Source organism: Mauremys reevesii, linkage group 13 (genome assembly GCF_016161935.1).
Source record: "Mauremys reevesii isolate NIE-2019 linkage group 13, ASM1616193v1, whole genome shotgun sequence".
Lineage (NCBI taxonomy): Eukaryota > Metazoa > Chordata > Testudines > Geoemydidae > Mauremys > Mauremys reevesii.
In genome coordinates this window covers 30,232,912-30,250,796 of record NC_052635.1, presented here as the reverse complement: position 1 = coordinate 30,250,796, position 17,885 = coordinate 30,232,912, and the positions used below count along the sequence as shown (strand labels likewise).

The 17,885-nt window shown below is 47.7% G+C and overlaps 1 long non-coding RNA gene across 1 annotated transcript; it reads left to right on the top strand.

The window, feature by feature from the left end:
* The first annotated feature begins 10,411 nt into the window (after positions 1 to 10,411).
* LOC120380962 lies at positions 10,412 to 14,733 on the top strand. The gene is made up of 3 exons (XR_005587892.1): positions 10,412 to 10,703; positions 11,481 to 11,537; positions 14,303 to 14,733. It is a non-coding gene; the product is annotated as an uncharacterized LOC120380962 (long non-coding RNA).
* Positions 14,734 to 17,885: the final 3,152 nt, after the last annotated feature.

Below are 17,885 nucleotides of genomic sequence, written 5' to 3'. Positions count from 1 at the left end.
GACCCCAGAGTGCGCAGTGGCTGGCCAGGGCTGCCCCATGGTACCTCCCTGCTGAGCGGCGGTATATAGGGAAGACAGCTAAGATTACTTTGCCCTGGGATTGACATTTCAACGGTGATTATTCCAGGTTTTCTCTGCGTGCTGAAACCCAGCTCTGCTCTTTAACTATTGCCAAATTTAAACCAAATGTCAGTTCCAATCTATCCTGGAATCTTCCCCAGTTCACTTGTTTCCCACGAGAAAAAGCACAGCAGAAAATAAACATCAGGGCCTGTTAGATCCACACTATCCCAGCTACAACCACCCAGCTCTCTCAGTCCCCTCCTGTTTTTTTCCGTGCCAGGTGAACCTTCTTTCATTCCACCCCTTGCACTTGGAACAGTTTCCCAATCACACTGACAAACCAGCCTCCCTCTTTTCCTTCCAAAACCACCTGATCGCCCACCTGTCCTGTGAAGCATCCCTCCCCACTCCCATGGTGTTTGTCTTGTCCTGCAAAGTTGGGGCTCTTTGGGGCAGGGCCCTCTTATTGGCTGGATGTTTTTTACCCATTGTGCTCTTATTACGCCATCGGGCTGAGATTTTCAAAGGCCTCATCAGGAGTTAGGCACCCAGATCACACTGCAGTTCAACCAAAGATGGGCACCTAACTCCTTTAGGCTCCTTTGAAAATCTGAGCCTGTACACATTAATAGCAATAACCGCAATAGTCCCTGTTTCAGGCCCTCCCTATAACTAGACCTGCCCTCGATCCCCAACGTGACCCACACTTTAGATCACAAACACCTCCCCCGCAGTTGCTCACTTTGTGCTGACTACAATAAATTCATCCTTCAACCCAGCTCTCGTTGTCTGAGATGACAATGAGACTCGAGCAAGATTCCATAGCCAGATGCACAGGGAGAAGCACAGCTCTGGCCAGTCGCGAGCCCAGCATAGGTTGGGCTAATGTCTGGCTTTGGAACTCTGACCTGCTTCCTGTCCGCAAAGTGGGATTGCTTGAGGGCTTCTGAAAGGAAGCCTTTGCAAAAGTTGCCTGCTAACAAACGGACTGTGTGGGTAAATGAGAAAAGCATGTTGACCCTATGACTAGACTGTTGAGTCACTGGGTTGGCATTTGTAGACCAACCTGCTAAATGAATGAGCTGGCCAAAAAGATGAACGATCCGATCAGTCAGGTCTCTCTGACTCACTCCCCTGTGTGGTGGAGGGCTACGGAATCAAGAAATTTTGGAGCAAGGCTGTTAAACAGCTTTTGTCCCTCATGCTGAATGGAGCTCATTGACGGGCTCCTTTCTAAATAAATCTGGAATGTGCTACATCAAATATAGAACTTCCGCCGCTGTACAAATGGCTTGGTTATTTGTCAGGTGTATTTTATGAGGCTTTGAGTTTTAACCAGTGGAGGAGTAATGTACACTGTGCTGGAGCTGACATAAAGACAAGACAGGGAGCAGAAATTAGACCCAGTTCTGTGTGACAGAACCAGACTGTCTGTTCTCATTTGCTCCCAGCACCCAGAGGGGTGTCCCAGCAGTGAGGGATCACTGGAGCGCTGCTGCACTCTGTCCCCGCCCGCTACCCCTAGTCACACCTCCTATGCTGGGTTGGAGGTGGAGCATAGAGCCTGCTACACTATTTCTGTGCTACCCTTATTCTGCGATGCCCTTATTTTGAGGGAATTGTCAGGCAGGGCGCTAAAGTGGCTTTGCTTCACAATGGGGGCTAAGGGCTGGCTTTTTACAGGGACTTGAGCATGGAGAACAGAGCTGTTTGGAAAAATGACAATTCCACTTCATGACAACTTTTGACGTTTTTTGACTTTTCTTTTTTCATTCCACATTGGAACAGAACCAAGAACTTTCAAAAGTTTTTGCAAAATGAAATACTGTTGAAACATCTGTTTTTGGATCAAAACAGCCAGGTTTTTGTTCTCTCTCTGTAGCTCTTCCTCTTCCCCCTCCCTGAGAGGCTCCCCTTGACCTGAGAAACCATCCTGTCAAAACTTGCATAGAAAAGGATACGTTTTCACAATGTTTTGCTTTTGATGCAAAGGGACTTCAGCAAAAAAATGTTGAGTCAATAAGTTTCCAAACCACTGTCACAGAGAAGTAACAAGTGTGTCATCCTGGTTAGATCCCTTCCATATTTCTGACCTGGACTTTGGAACAACTGAAGAAGTGTCTACTGCCTACGAAATCATCCCAGGTTTTACAGTAAGTCTGATGCATTGCGGGACAGGATTGTGTGTTTTATAGTCACTGCTTGGCAGATGCCCAGTTTTCCCCACACACTGTAGATGTGTCCAATAAAAACACTTCAGTGAAGAATTTTTTTAGTCAGAGTTCATAAGGCTGACAATTAGTTACTTTAACGCCAAGCTGTAGTGCATTGATCCAGTGAGCTTTTGGAGATGAGAAATAATACAAAAAGCAGTAGTGCATCTCGTAAGATGTTCGTTATCACAGAGCCAGCTGCCCATGCCTTATTAATAAGAGCAAGTCACAGGAACTCCTGATGCAGGAAGATATTTGGGTGGTGGACCATTGCCTGCATTTCATATCCCTTCAGCCAAACTTTGATCACATTGGACCTGGGTATTTCTCTGTTTGACACCATGTCTCTGATCTTTCCCAGTAAGTATGAGCCACGTCTCTTTGTCTCTCTGGGAATATAATGTTATCATCTGTAGTACAGTAAACTTTTGCCCATTTCTCCCCGATTAATGTTAAATCCAGTGTCATGAATAATTCACAGCGCCTTATTTAATATAATTTTTTCTGACATCCAGTGGCTGGGAATAGCATCTTGGGACATGCTGTTTGCAACCAATGAACTCCAGAAATAATGAATTGATGCTTATCCCGTGTGAACTGGGAGCATACAGTATGGGAGGGAAATAAAGAACAGTAGGCATGTACCTTCCCAGGGAATCACTGATAGCTCTTTAATAAGGATAATGTGAAAAAGCTAAATATTGACACAGCGTCACAGATTTCTGTTTCTTGCAGTCACATGGCATGTTATTAACCTATTTAACTGTCAGTGGCACGTTGACACAAAGGTCAGACAAGACAGGATTTCCCCTATGTGGCGGTGCTGGCACTTGGGGAGCTGTGAGGCCACATTCAGAAGGAAACTACACATCGTGAATTGAAAGCAATGACTGGAGGACTCTGGGCTCTTCCATGCCGTCTTTGCTACAAAACCACTCTGCATTTCCAGAAAGTGACTTGCTCCAGTATGACAGTTTGTTTTTGATATGTGATGTCCCTGTGTATGTGTGCGCTGTGCATTTGCCTGTATCCCACTGCAGATAGCTTCTGTCATATATGCACAGCCGTGTGGGTGTGCAGGGTCCCAGGTGTCTAAGCTTATTGGTTTGTGTTGTGTGTAGGTGAGTGATCCAGTACAGCCCCTGTGCCGCTAGATATGTGTTCAGTGTGTGTGCATACAAGTGGCTGGTACTTGTGTGGTTTGTGTTATGTGTGGTTGTTTGCATGCCGAGGTGAGGGTGCAGTGCTTGTGCTTATAGGGGGTTGCTACATCAAACTTCACACACCCATGTGGTGGCCTCCTCTCCCCATTTTATAGCAGGGAACTGAGGTTTGACTTGCCCAAGAACACACGGCATTTAGTGGCAGAGTCAGGGTTAGACCCTAGGAGTCTTCTCCTTTGTCATGTGATGTGACCCCTGCTGTGCTTGTGTAGATAGCATCGTTGTTACTTACAGAGCCCCCTAGATGTGCCTGGTACTTTATGAAGCACGTGAATTCTGCCTACTCAAGTCACTGACAGTCTAAGTGAAGGATACAATGGGGAGGAGAGAAAAACATGGGGAACGTCAGGCTGAGAGTCAGGGTCACCTGTGAAACTAATGCAGACTAATACAGTTGAATGTACTAATTTGTATTCAGTTCTGGACACACACGTCTGTGTAAGTCTTTGTCATTTTAACTTTACTAAGTTAAAAATATAAGTGTTTGTGAAGTGTTTAGAAAGGGCTCGGTGTCCCTTTCTACTGAGCCAGAGTTACCTTCAGCAAATGCCCATCATGAGCTCCCTTATCAATGCTCCCTGCAAAAAAACCCAAAACCTACAGCCAGTGACAAAATGGAGCAGCGCCATGGGCCCCATTGGCTGAGGGCTCCGTCACATGTCAGGGCGGGCGCAATAGATCATATTGTGCTTATTCTACTTTCACGTGCTATTTCTGTATCCAGACTATTACAGGGCACTGATTGTTTTCTTTGTTGTGCCTTTCCACCTCTTCAGCACTAAGTTAAGAACTGTTATTCTTGGCTTGCAGTAAATATGATATAATGAAATCCCAGCTGCTTCGAGCAAAGGAAGGAAACTGAATGAAGGAATTAGGAGAAAATGCCACTGGCCAGACCCTGCTGGCAAGGCTGTAATTATAGGGACAAGGCGTGGAGACATGTAGCCCCTTTCAGCCTAGCAGGAACAATGTCTTCTCCCCAGCATCTTTTGGCTGGCTGTGGAGGTAAGGGAATGGGGGGGGGCAGGGGGCTCCTGCACAGGGGGGAGAAGAAGAGGGTCTGAGGATAGTGCAGCAGCGCTTCAAATTCCGCCTTCTTCAGCTGTTGCCGCTCCCTAGCCTCGGTCCCTGGCTTTGCTACCTAACCATGTTCTCAGGAGCAAGCCAGCTGCCTCCCCAGCAAGAAATCCATGTGGCTTCTCAATTGTAGCAGCAGGTCACCAGTTGGTTGACTTGGCTGATCACAGCCACTGAGATCTCCAGATCCTGAGCTTTCGGTCAGCACCACGTCCACATGAACCCAGTGAGGAAAAGATTCCTCGCATGCGAGAACTGGACATGAGTGATGGATTATTTCGCCAGCGTGTCTGGAAGATGAGGGCGCAAGGTGTGAGATGGGCTATGACGTAATAACCTCCACAAAAGCAGCCGAGCAGGGAGAGAGTACAAAGCTGCCACTCCATCCTGGCAGCAGCACTGGGCTTTCAATTTGGAAGAGCACAATGGGCGTGGGATGAACGGTCCCTGGCTAGCTGGATGCCATCAGTGCCCTCTGCAAGGCGCAAACTTATTGTTCTTCATCACTTTATAGAACCCAAAGTCCTCTGCAGCAAATGGGTGCTGTGGTTCCAGCTTCTGTGGAAAGCTGGGTGACACAGACCCCGGGGGGATCTTCGTAGGTTTAATTGGGGTAGAGAGCCAAGAATCTCAGCTTAGAAATACATAACTCAAACATTTCTTGGCTCTCTGCAATGCCACTGTATGCTGTACGCGCGAGACTTGGAGCCTGTTCTGTGCTAGACTGAGGTGACACGTAATGTAGTGCATCTGAGACTTGGACGAGCTTTGCATGGGAGATGAATAGCAGCAGATTACTATAGCAAAGAAGACATGAATTGACCCCAGCAAGTCACTGTGCATTGTACTGTCATTGTGCAGGACCCTGCTGCATTTGGAATTCTTGGGCCACAACTACAACACAGAACAGAGCATCATCCCACCAACCTACGTGCAGGAACCTAATACAGGAACAGAGATCGCAGTGACCTCCTCCTCAAACACTTTCTGCTGTCAAATCCCAGCTCCACTTGCCAACCAGAACTTCTCTCTGTTCTTTCAATTGAGAAGATATTCTTCATTTCCCTGCCTAGAAACTGATGCTGGTGCAAATGGTTGCCCTCTTCTAATCCAGAGGTGGCTCATTTTACTGATGGCTGAGTAATCCTTATGCATATAGACAGCCTGTAAAATGCACTGGGACTCTCTAGAAAGAAAGGTACTATACTGATCTCTGTTATTATTACTATTGTTATTTCTGCTCCTCCGCATAGATGGGTATCTATCAGGCTTTGTTCTTTACATTAGAAGTAAACCACAAAGCTTATTGTCTGCAGACGATAGCTGCTGCTTTTGCATCTGTCTTGCTGAATGTACACATGTATAGAAAATGAGCTAATGATTTTTGCATGTATTGTATTCCTGTGTAGACCAGAGCAAACATTCCAATGCTGCCTCCATTGCCAGCAAATTGATAATTGATAGCACCAGAAATATCGATCATTACCTATAACCGCATGTCAGACAAACCATTGGCAGGCGGGCTGTAAGTCATATGCACATTGGGCTGAAGTCCTAGGAACACTCTCTCCAGTGTGTGCTGGCGGGTCCTGTGGAGGACTTAGGAAATTCGGTAGAGTAGGGCAGCATCCTAGTGTTGATGGTGCGAGCTGTTGGAATGGAGAGTCCTACCTATACATGGCACCAGCTCCCTCATAGCTCAGGGGGCCTCATACGGTGAGATCCCAGCAATGAAAGAAAAAATCCCCACAACTCTTAGCAGCTGTGATGACAACCCTGGAGCCAGCGTTAGGAGACAGCATGCCCAATTCTCCATGCAAAATATCTTCACTGATGTAAATCCGCGTCGCTCCACTGAAATCAACAGTGCTACATGTGATGTCACTACTGCCCTGGGTCAGATATCAACTCCCAAGGCCAGGGAAACTCAGAATTAAGCTCGCAGAGACTCAGTCCATAATTGTTCCAGATGTCTCTGGTTTTGAGTGTAAGGGTATGTCAGCCTCCAACAGTATCTAGATAGCAATGAGTAGAGCTGGTTAGACAATGGGGATTTTCTCCATGGACAATTTTGAGCTTCATCAAAAATATCAAAATCTAGAATATTTCCATTCTGAAATGCTTCTGCAGTGCCTCGTGGGAGTTGTAGTTACCTCCTGCTCCCATTCTCCTCTATAGGTCGGACTACATCTTCCACGATGCACCATGGTCTGCCCTCGTGGTGCATCATGTCAGTCACATGGAAAGCAGACACTTCTCATGACAAATGTCATTTAGTTGAAAACCCAATTTTCTGTTGAAAAATGGTTTTGACAAAAAGTTTTCAACCAGCCCTACCAGAGAGCTAGGCCTTAGGGTGCAGCCTCTCCCTGCATTCCCTTACTTTTGTGGGATGAAGCCAAATCCTTGCTGTCCCTCTGATGCATTTCTTGTAGTTTGATAATAAAGTGACTTGTGCCCCTTTTTTCATGTTGCCTAAAGGAAAGGAAGAGATGTGAGACAGAGAGAGAGCGGATGAAGTCAGCTGCCGCAAACTGGCCCTTTCCCCTCTTTTTGTAGATCGGCCAAGCTGGGGAAATAGGGTGGGTGACAGGGTCAACCTGTGGCTGCAGCCCTTTCATTTCCTTTGCCTTCTTACCCGCTAATGGCACCAGAGATTAACAGGGGGCAGCCAAGGGATGGAGAACTGGGAGACTGCCTGGATCTAGTGCTGACCAAAAGGTTCCAAAGGCGCCAGATTCCTGCATGGCCTCGGGTCTGTGAAAAATGAACCTGAAAAGCTTTTGCAAAATAATAATAATTAAAAAAGACTAAACCAACCCATTGCAGATCACAGGGAGAGTTGGGATGCCAGGAAATGAGAAATGAACACGGAATGGATAAGGATGGGTCCTCCTTCCCAGCAAAGCCCTGAGTGCAGGCTCCTGTGTCCACCTGTGACCCGTGAGGTTGGTAATCATGCTCAGCACTGAAAGAGCACTTGGCCCCCGGGAAAGTACATTACAGACATGAACAGCTCCATCTTGAGAGCGTGCCCAGGAGAGGGTGATTATCAGCACCCCCATTTTACAGGAGAGTTTCTGACACTCAGGCATGTTGTTCTTTTTAGCACACAGAGAGCTTGTCTTTAACCCTTGGATCATTTTTAGCTAAACATTAGAGAACTTTAACACAACAGCAACCACTGTCCAGTGCTGATGGCAGCCCTCTGCTCCCTGCAAGCCAGAACCCTGCCTCTCAACTTGGAGAACGTCCTGTAGTCTCTGTAGCCACAGGCAATGAGAGCAGCTACTCCCCAAGAGTTTGGTGCTAAATTTCCTGAGAACCTAACAGAGGATCCAGCCCTTCTGCTTTTGTGTCTCCCCATCTGCTGAAACAATTCAGGATCTCTGCTCCACCAAGGCAATTATGTGTGTATTATCAAAGCTGCTATTCCAAAGGGTTTTATGTGGTCATTAAAATAATGAAATATGAAGGGGGATGACTAGCGGCAGCCGCTGAGTAATGCGTCTCAAGAGCTGGATTTGAAGCTTTTTCAATTTCCATTCTCAGCGTGTGCATTTGTCTCCGATTAAGCGACAGCGCTTCAGCTCCACGCTAGCAGAATGCACAGTTACCTTTGAAAGGCCCCAGGAATGCGTAACAACAAGGATCCACTCATGCTGATTGGGAAGAAGCTGAGCTAGAGGAAACATCTATGGTTCATTGCAAGGAACAAGCCCCACATAAAATACACTGCATTTAGCAAGGTCTTTACAGTACACACTCCAGGCAGTGACCGGCTGTTCACCTGCGGCATGCAAGGGCCTTCATGGGCATGAAGCCAGCTAACAGGTGTTACTTTGCCAGTCTCGGAGTGGGGGAAGAACAAAAGTTGCTCCTCACTTTCCCCAACAGTTCAAAATGAGACGAAAAGTGGTTTACTTTTTCACAACGTTTGCCTTTTCCTGTTTCCCCAGCTCCGAGAGTTTGTTCAGCCAGCTCGATACAGGATGCAGTATGTGAACCAGTGCTTTCTCACCACACACCTTACAAGGCTATTCCAGGTCTCACACACCCACAGGGCTGACTCAGCCTGCACATCTGGAGTGGCACAAAGCTGATGGAGTGGATGGCCCTTAGTCTTTATGCACTTATGCCATCAAACACAGAAGTCAGGGAAAGGGGAACACATTCGTGTATGACTACTGTTCACTGTGCACTTTTCTCAGTGTTTTATATTCTGCAAATGAAGGGTTAATGAGTTCTAAAAATATATGCATGTGGGTTAAACAGATCTATCTATCTATCTATCCCATGCCCATCATCGTGGTATCTGAAGCTACCTGAGCTGTTTTTTTTCTGTTGGCTAGAGATGCCAGGGAACCCGCTGAAGGTGACACCTTGTTGCAAGCTGTGCTACTCAGCCGCTGTCTGTTTAATTAGCCGGAGTCTGGTTCTCTCTGCATGTCCCTGATTTTTCAATACACGGCTGTCAAGACAATGATTGAGGAACAAAGTTTTTGTGGCCCATTATTCCAACTCCAGTGTCTGCTTTAGTTCAAATTATCCCTGATCCTGTCTTTGGGATGTTTGATCCTTGTAAAAATATATTCCTTCATTTTCATTTCTTGAAGCAAGCTGCCATTTCACATCACAAACCCAGCTCACTCCTGAGATAGTACACTCAGTAACAAAGGAACCTGGCAGCCTCTCCTGAAGGCCTGGCTGATGCTGTCACAGATTAGGCTCTGATCTGAACACATACCTTTTACTGCAGATTGCACTCTAAACACACACATGTGGGTCTGGGTTGCAACCTTAAGCTACTTTTGTCACCTCTCCATCTGCCTCCGAGTACCTGGCCTTGTAATAGTGAAACACTAGGGGAGATGGGACAGCTTCCAGATTTACTGCTGGTCTAACTGGCTGTTTCAATAGCTTATATATATCTTACCATCATGTCTTCTATTATCCTTTTTTGATAGAGTGAACTGTCACATGGGGGACGTAGGGGGGAATAAAACCACCCAAGCAGTTGACTCCAATTAACCAATCCTCTCAGAGGCTTCTGTGAGTGGGGGGGACTTGGGGAATATATAAACCAGGCTCACTTCATTGCAGAAAGAAAGACAGATAAGGAACCAAGACAACACAACACCCAAGAAGACTGGAAGGCTGATGATGAGGGGGAAAATCAGCTACGGAAAGACACAGGAGAGAGGTGATCACCTTGTTAAAAGGGTACTGAGTGTGGGGACAGTTGGGTACAGACTGTGGCCTGTCTCCCTGTGAAACAGTGGACTTGCCTGAGAGGTAAGAGAATTTATGGGGGGATTGGACTAAGGGCATGATGATGATGAAAGCTAAATGCTGACATACCACTACTCCTACATTCTCTCTGGTGTCCTTTTTCTACCCCAGGCTCATCCCGGCCCACCCAGCAATGGTGACATTGGGAACGGTAGGATTTGGGGCTTAGCTGGAGAGCCACGTCATGTTAGTGATTGTCTGCCAAACTCCTTGGGGCTAGTGAGGCTCCTCTGGCTCACCTTTAGAGGCCAGCACTGTGGCCATTCTTCTCTCTAATAATCTGTGCTGAGACTGCAGATGGCAGCATACAAGCCGCCTATTTGATCTGAGCAACCCAGGTAGCCATTGCCTGGGACCAGTAGCCACAGATCCTCAGAGATATTTAGGTGCCTCTTTCCCAGTGAGAGTCAGGCACCTAAATACATTTGAGAATCTGGGTCACAGCCTCTGCTCTTCCATGAGAATATGGATGGGGTGACGTCTGCTCCATTCCATTCCAATCCATTGTGTCCCTCAAGCTCCTGGGCTCTTGCCAATGTGGCCTACTGCGGGGCGCCGTGTTTGGAGGAGGAGGAGGAGATGGTGCCTGTGGAATACCTATAAAGAATGTTCATTCTGACAGGACCCTGTGGTGTCCATAGATTCATGTATGTCAAGGTTCCACATTGTCATCAGAACAAAGAGGAGGCTACCTACAGTGATGGGGGCTGACGTGCAGACAAACTTTATCTTTACTGAGCCATGATGAATGGAAAGATGATGAGGCGTTTGAGGCATATTCAAGTCCCAGACTGTCCATCCCTCTCCTACAGCACTGTTCATATCTGGCTATGTGGTGAGTTATTATATGTTGTGAAGGGTTAATGGATGTTTGCATCTCTTTGGTCTGGATGTTTTGAATTGTTTGTGCAGCTCCCAGGCAGGGGCTTTAGTAATAAAACCCTTATGATCTGGATTTCTGTGCCCTGGAGCTGCACCATGTGTGTTTGAAGAAGGCTTGTCATGGTACGTTTACACAGCAAAAACCCAACAATCCTGTGACAGAGAGTCTGAATCTGGAGTCAATGACTCGGGCTTGCGCTGTGGGGCTAAAAATAGCAGCGTAGGGCTCAGAGCTCAGACTGAAGCCTGGACTCCAAGACCCTCCCTGCCTCGCTGCATCTCAATGCCCGGGCTTCAGCCTGAGCCCGAACCTCTATGGTGCTATTTTTAGCCCCATAAGCCCAAATCAGTTGACTCAGGCTATGAGACTCAGTGACCTGGCTCTTTTTTTGCTGTGTAGATGGGCCCTTTGAGTCTTAATGATGCCACTAGACTTGTTTTCTGCTGTATTCCTGTCATGTGTTTGGAAGTGGGGATAGTGGAATTCTCTCCTTACTCTGAGCATTGGTGATCTGGAGGCCTTTGGGTTGAACAGTGCTGTTGAAATGTCACTTACTAGTATGATTTTTTCATGTTCTCTGTGTATATATAGCTTCCTACTGTATTTCCCACTGGATGCATCCTATGAAGTGGGTTTCAGCCCACGAAAGCTTATGCCCAAATAAATGTGTTAGTCTCTAAGGTGCCACAAGCACTCCTCATTCTTTTATCTTCTGTGTGTTCATTTCAGTGGATTCTCCAGCTCTGGCCCACCAGATGCAAAGGCGAGAGAGAGCTTTAGCTGCAGGTAGGGGTGTGAATGAGCATAAACAGCTGTTAAGGAACTGCCCAGCCCTGTGCTGGCTCCCCATTGGCTAATGGTAGTATCAGACCCAGTGAGGTAGCAGGAAGTTGTTGAAAAGGTAGAGGACTGAGGAAGGAAGCTGCTTCCAGGGAGGTGAAGCAGTGGGATTTGTTAAGACAGCTACGATTGTAAATGGTCTCAGTGTTACCTCGAGCGATTCCATTTCTAGAACTCTCATTAAAATGATAAGAAACAAGAAATGGCAGATCAGAGCGAGGGGACAGGAAATGTAGAGATAATATCACGAATCAGAAATGGCTCCCAGGCGAAATACCAGGGCCATTTCCTAATCATACCTCAGAGGATCATAGAAAATAGAGATGGAAAAGACTCATAAATCCTGTAACCACCAATGCTGGATTGTTCGACATGTTAGTGTTCCATGCAGAGTTTTAAACATGCCAAGCAATGGGGCTCCCTGAAGAGATGGAGGCATTGCACTGTTAATACACTTAGCTGGCCCCAGTGGCTAACCTGGGCAGGTTAGGCTCTTATCTCTAAGCTCATGAGTCCAGTTCATCCTTAGGACTCAGTGTGAATGAGTCACCTCAGTTCATTTATTAGATTATAATAGTTCATACACAAAACCACAATGGGCCTGAACAGCAGAGGCAGTTGGTTGGAAATCAGTTGTAGCTTCCTGCTCTGGAGAGCTTGGTTTGATCAGGCAGTTGTGGAGCTTTTTGGGTTCTTTTCACAGAAATGCCCTGGCGGTGAAAGGGGCTGGGTTGAGAACTCAGGAAACCAACGGCCTTTGTTGCATGGGCAGTGGCAGTGCAAACTTCCCTCCCAAACTATCTCACGAATGGGCCTCCCTCCTCTTCTGGAGGATGCCCCCTGGAAGGGGTGGTGCTTTCAGTACTAATATCACAGGGCTGGCCATTGATGCTATCGTGCAAATCACTTTGTGTCTTCCCACTTCCAGGAGTGACTACATTTAAACTGGCCACACCCACCAGCTGGAAGGCGAGTGGATGATTGTGGTGGTAGGGCCATCCATGCTGAAAGCTGCCCAGCAGTTCAGATCAGTCCCCACATCCTGAGATAGAGCATTGTTTAAAAGGAGGCCGTTCCATGGCTGAAAACCACAGCATGGCCCAAGATCATGTGTCCCTGTGCCTGGAAACATTCAGAGACTCAGTCTCATCTGAGGACCTTGGGCCAGTTCTTCAATAGGTGTAAATCAGCAAAACTCCAGATTGAGTCAGCATAGCTCCCTTAAAGCCGATTTGAACTGATTTACACCAGTTGAAGACCTGCTCCGTGAAGTCTCCATATTCTAAGACCTCCGGCAGCAATTTTCAGCCTGGGGTGCCTGTTTTCCAGAGGGAAGTCTAGCTGCAGCGCTGACATAAGCTTATCTCCTGTGATGCAAATGAAACGCTTGGCTTAGCATGTTAACATTCATTTTGGATTGTCTAGTGACACAGAGCGTTATCAGCAAAGATGCATCCCAGGCCTGGAATTCTGTGCTTAATCAAACCTCTTAGTCATTTAATCTTATTAACAAAGCAGAATTGCAATGCTATCATTAACCAGCAGCACGGAAATGCCAGTTTAATAGCCACTCCTGAGAGAGAAGAGAATTCTGTGATCTATGAACAGTTATCAGCTGTTTGCAAATGATACCTAGCTACCCTCAACCATCATAGGAATTGTCCTGCTGGATCAGACCTGGGGAACATCCAGAAGGAGGCGTGAGAAAGCCTGTAGATTCCAAGGTCAGAAGGGACCATTACAACATCTAGTTTGTCCTCCTGCATAAGCCAGACTGGATAATTTCACCCAGTTACTCCTGTACTGAGCCCAATCATTTGTGGCTGGCTAAAGCATCCCTTCCAGAAAGACCTCTAGTCATGATCTGAAGACCTCACGAGACGGAGAATCCACCACTTCTCTTCGTATTTTGTTCCAGTGATTAATCACCGTCAATGATTTAAAACAAAAAACAGTCTAATTTCTAATTTGGTTTGGCTGTGTTCAGCTTCAGGCCATTGATTCTTAGTCTGCCTTCCTCCGCTAGATTAAAGAACCCTTAGTACCCAGTATTTTCTCCCTGTGAAGGTTTTAATAGACTGTGATCAAATTACCTCTTGATCTCTTTGATAACTAAACAGATTGAGCTCCTTCAGTCTCTCAGTAAAGGGCATTGTTTCCATCCTTTTGAATAAATCTTGTGGTTCTTTTCTGAACTGTCTCCAATTTTTCAACAATTGTAGGTAACTAAGGAATAACCCACCCATAAGGGAAGTTTCTTACTAACCTTAGGCAGTTAGGGATTTGTTCTTTGCCCTGGAGCATGAGAGATTTTATCTCTTCTGTAGATTTTACCCTAATGTATCTGTGGATGCTCTGAGCACCTAGATAAATGTTGTCCAGTCATTTTCTGAGTCCTGCTAAGCTCTTGGCCTCAGTGGTACATTGTGACGGTGAGCTCCAATACTTATATATTGTATGCAAAAGTATTTCCTTTTATCAGTTTGCCTTTCAGTTGGATGGGATGTCCCCTCCATGGGCTCTGCCCACCCCAAGATACCATCTCTGTCGGGCAAACTGTGTGCATCACAGCGCTGGATTGAAATGGGCTATTCTTGTGACCAGCTAGATTTATTACCGAGGCCAAACAATCACTCACCCAGACATTGGGGCAACTATCCCAGGCCCCATCTAATAGCAATTTAGAGAATCTGTTTCTTTTGCTTCCTTAGAAAGAATCAGTGCTGCAGGCCAAAGCTCTGCTGCCCTCTGGCTACCAGTCCAGCACCAACAACCAGCTCTCGCCTGGGGAGGATTCTTCACACTCTTCAATGCAGCTTCTCTAATGGAAAGATCCAAAAACCTCCCAGAGCCTCCTCTCCATTGACATGTAACCATTGCTCAGGCTTTACTGGGGGCCGATACAAGAGTAAGATACATCAGCATCCACTGTCAGCAGCAAAAGGCAACAGAGAAGCGGGGATGTGAAGCAATTGCCGGCTTTCTAGTCACCTGAATATCAAAAGACATAGCTGCTGCATGAACAAGTGTCCTTATTTCAGGAGTGGCCAACCTGAGTCTGAGAAGGAGCCAGAATTTACTAATGTACATTGCCAAAGAGCCACAGTAATACGTCAGCAGCCCTCCATCAGCTCCCACGCCCAGCGCCTCCCACCCACTGGCAGCCCCGCCAATCAGCGCCTCCCCCTCCCTCCCCGCACCTCCCGATCAGCTGTTTCATGGCATGCAGGAGGTTGGGGGGGGGGGGAGGAGCTAGAGCACGGCAGGCTCAGGGGAGGGGGCGGGAAGGAGTGGAGTGGGGGCAGGGCCTGTGGCAGAGCCAGGGGGTGAGGAGTGAGCACCTCCCGGCACATTGGAAAGTTGGCACCTGTAGCTCCAGCCCCAGAGTTGGTGCCTTTACAAGGAGCTGCATATTAACTTCTGAAGAGCCGCATGTGGCTACGGGCCACAGGTTGGCCACCCCTGCTTTATTTGCTACAGTGTGGGGGATGCCAGCCAAGCCCCACTACAGGGAGGGTGAGAGAATAAAGAGATTCCCAGCCCCACCCATTAATTTCCCCTAATCCCATTCCCTGGCAGGGAGAGTCACAAGAGAGGGATTGTGAATCATACTGCTCAGCAGCATTAAAAGGTGAGGCCTCTCCACTCCCTCTGTACTGCCCAGGCAGGGTCTGACGTACAGAGATTTTCCCCTGATGAGGGATGGGTGTAGGTGTGATGAAAAGCAGGAGACAAAGGGACAGAGCATAGTGTCTTCTGCCAGAGACATTCCCCCAAGGTGCCAGATCAAAGAGCCCTTCTCAAATACCCAAGGAGTTCATGAGACTCCCTCCCCTGCCCCTTTGCAAGCCAGGATCCTTGTGTCTCTGAACAGGGTTGTGCTGGATGATTTCCTAGAGCTGGTGTCACACCTGCTCCAGCGGTGGATTAGCCACTGGGCCTACGGGGCCCATGCCCAGGGGCCCCGACAAACTGGGTGGCCTTGGAAAAAATCCGCCACTGGGCGGCAGAAGCCCAGAGCCCTGGCCACTGGGCAAGTTGGGTAGGGGAAGTCCCCGCACTCTGACCCAACTCCTCGGAAGCAGCGCCGGGCGGGCGAGGTGGGAGAAGCCCCAGCACCCAACCCCTGCTGTGGCCCTGGGACTTGAGGAAGCTCTGACTCCCCGATGTGCCCCAGGGCTGTGGAGTGGGGACAGAGCTTCTCCAGTCTTGGGATGGCAGGGTGTGGGGCAGAAAGGAGCAAAAGCGTTTGCAGGGCTACTGTCATGAATAGTTAGTTAAGGGTTAAAGGTTAGTAAGGGGTTAACACACTACCTACCTAGTGAACCCTGACCACCTGAGGACCTGACCAAGAGAGAAAGGAAGGAGGAGGGGGATTTTTTCTTCTTTGTTGTGTGTGTGTTGTTCTTAGTTTGTTGGAGTTACAAGGGTCCAGATGTTTTAATCAAGTCTCTACAAGTTTTTTCTTTCTTTCTTTTTTTCTTCTAGTCAAGATAGTGAGTAGTATTAGAAGTGTGTCCTCATCTAATAATCCTGTATCCAATGTGTTGTGTGTTGTGTGTTGATTATATTTATTTCTAATTCTATTTTTATTTTTTATTTGAGAGAGATCTCTCTCTCCAGAATAGATTAATTTTATAAGATTATGTGTCAACTTGGACTCAGACAGATTCTATTTTTTTTTTCTTTTTTTCTTTTAAATTCTTCTTTTTTAAAAGATTTAATTAAATCTACTGTGGATGGGGGGGGGGGGGGGGGCTCTCTTCTCTCTGACTGAAGCTTATGATCTCTCAGAGGAGAGAGAGGAGGTTCTCTCTCTCTCTTGATTGATGATTATTTCCCCAGGGAACGTGGAGGAGGGGAGGAGGAGGGGGGTGTCGGTGCCCCACGTATTCGACCAGGTGGTGGCAGCAAAAGGGACCTACCCCTGGATTTAGGGGGGGTGGGGATGGGGTCCCCCATTTGGAACCCAACAGCTCCAAGTGGGGGTGAAACCTATGACAGCTACAGTGGGGAGGATGGAGTGGGGAGGACCCTGGGTGGAATGGGATGAGGCTGTGGGCAGGGCCACAAGTGGAAGGGGTGGGGAGGGGTCCCCTGCTTGCTCTGGCCCAGGGCCCCAGGAAAACTTAATCCATCTGTCGGCTGTTCCTGGGGTCACTCTTGGCCCATCTAGTGCACCGGAAGTTACTGGAAAAAGGGGAAGTGTTCAGAGGGCCAAGAGGAAATCCTGTAAAAACCCAGCCCCTGGTACAGGCCTCTGGAGGTCAGGTCTGATCAGTGCTGTGATCTCTGCTGGCAGCCAGGGCTTGAAATGCCCTTTCCCATACCCCCCTGCAGCTCAGTGGGAGCAGGGAGTGATCTCGGCACAGAGCCCCGAGAAAGGAAATCTAACTAATATATTAGGTTGGCACCTTCATATCCCCTAGAATAAGCACATTTCCTCCCGCAGAAAGTCTCACAGCACTTCTTCAATCCTGGATGCTGGTGGTCAGAGGGGCAGCGATTTGGGGGATTGTACATAGCGCACTTAAAGATGAAGGCAAGACAGGTTTCAGGTTTCCCTGCAAGAGAAGATCGCTGCATAAACAAATTTTCTAGCACCGCATAATATTCATGCAGTCTGTGCAGCACCCAGCACAAAGGGTCCCCCAAAATACCTATTGAAATAATGATTCAGAAGCCTTGTGGTTATTTGTGTGTGTTATGCTGGTGAGGGGGACATAGCTTCAGCACTTGTGTGTCAGCTAGCTGTAGTTGTATTTGCCTCTGCGTTCTCCACAGGCTTGTTAACACCTTGTGGAGGTGAAGCAGACAAGTTGTCCATTGAAGAGAAATGCAGTATAACCCGTGAACACCCCCCGCTTCCACCTTGCTGTCTAGGTGTATTTCCCAGGCTGATGCCGGGGACCAGAGCTCCCGGATCCAGCTGCCAGCGGCATTTCCTTTCTAAACCCAACATGATCGCACCTTGAAGGGGTTAAATACTGTCACAGATGCCTTTCAGTTTGATTGACAGGTCATGCTCCACCCTGTGGGAAGCACAAAGTCAAGGAGGTGACTAAAGGGAGCAGCCCTTTCACTGCAGCTCACTGAGTGGGGCCTACCTGGCTGCTGCCATGGAGGGACAATAAGAACTGGGACCCACCCTGCAACCAGCTGAGCAACATGTGCCCATCGGTGCTCTCTGTCCTCTGGGAGTCTGGTGCCCTGGGCTGTTGGCTGGGGCTGGGGCAGGAGCTGTCAGCACTTACCTGTCTCTACTACAGGAAAAGTTCAGAATCCTAGAGACAG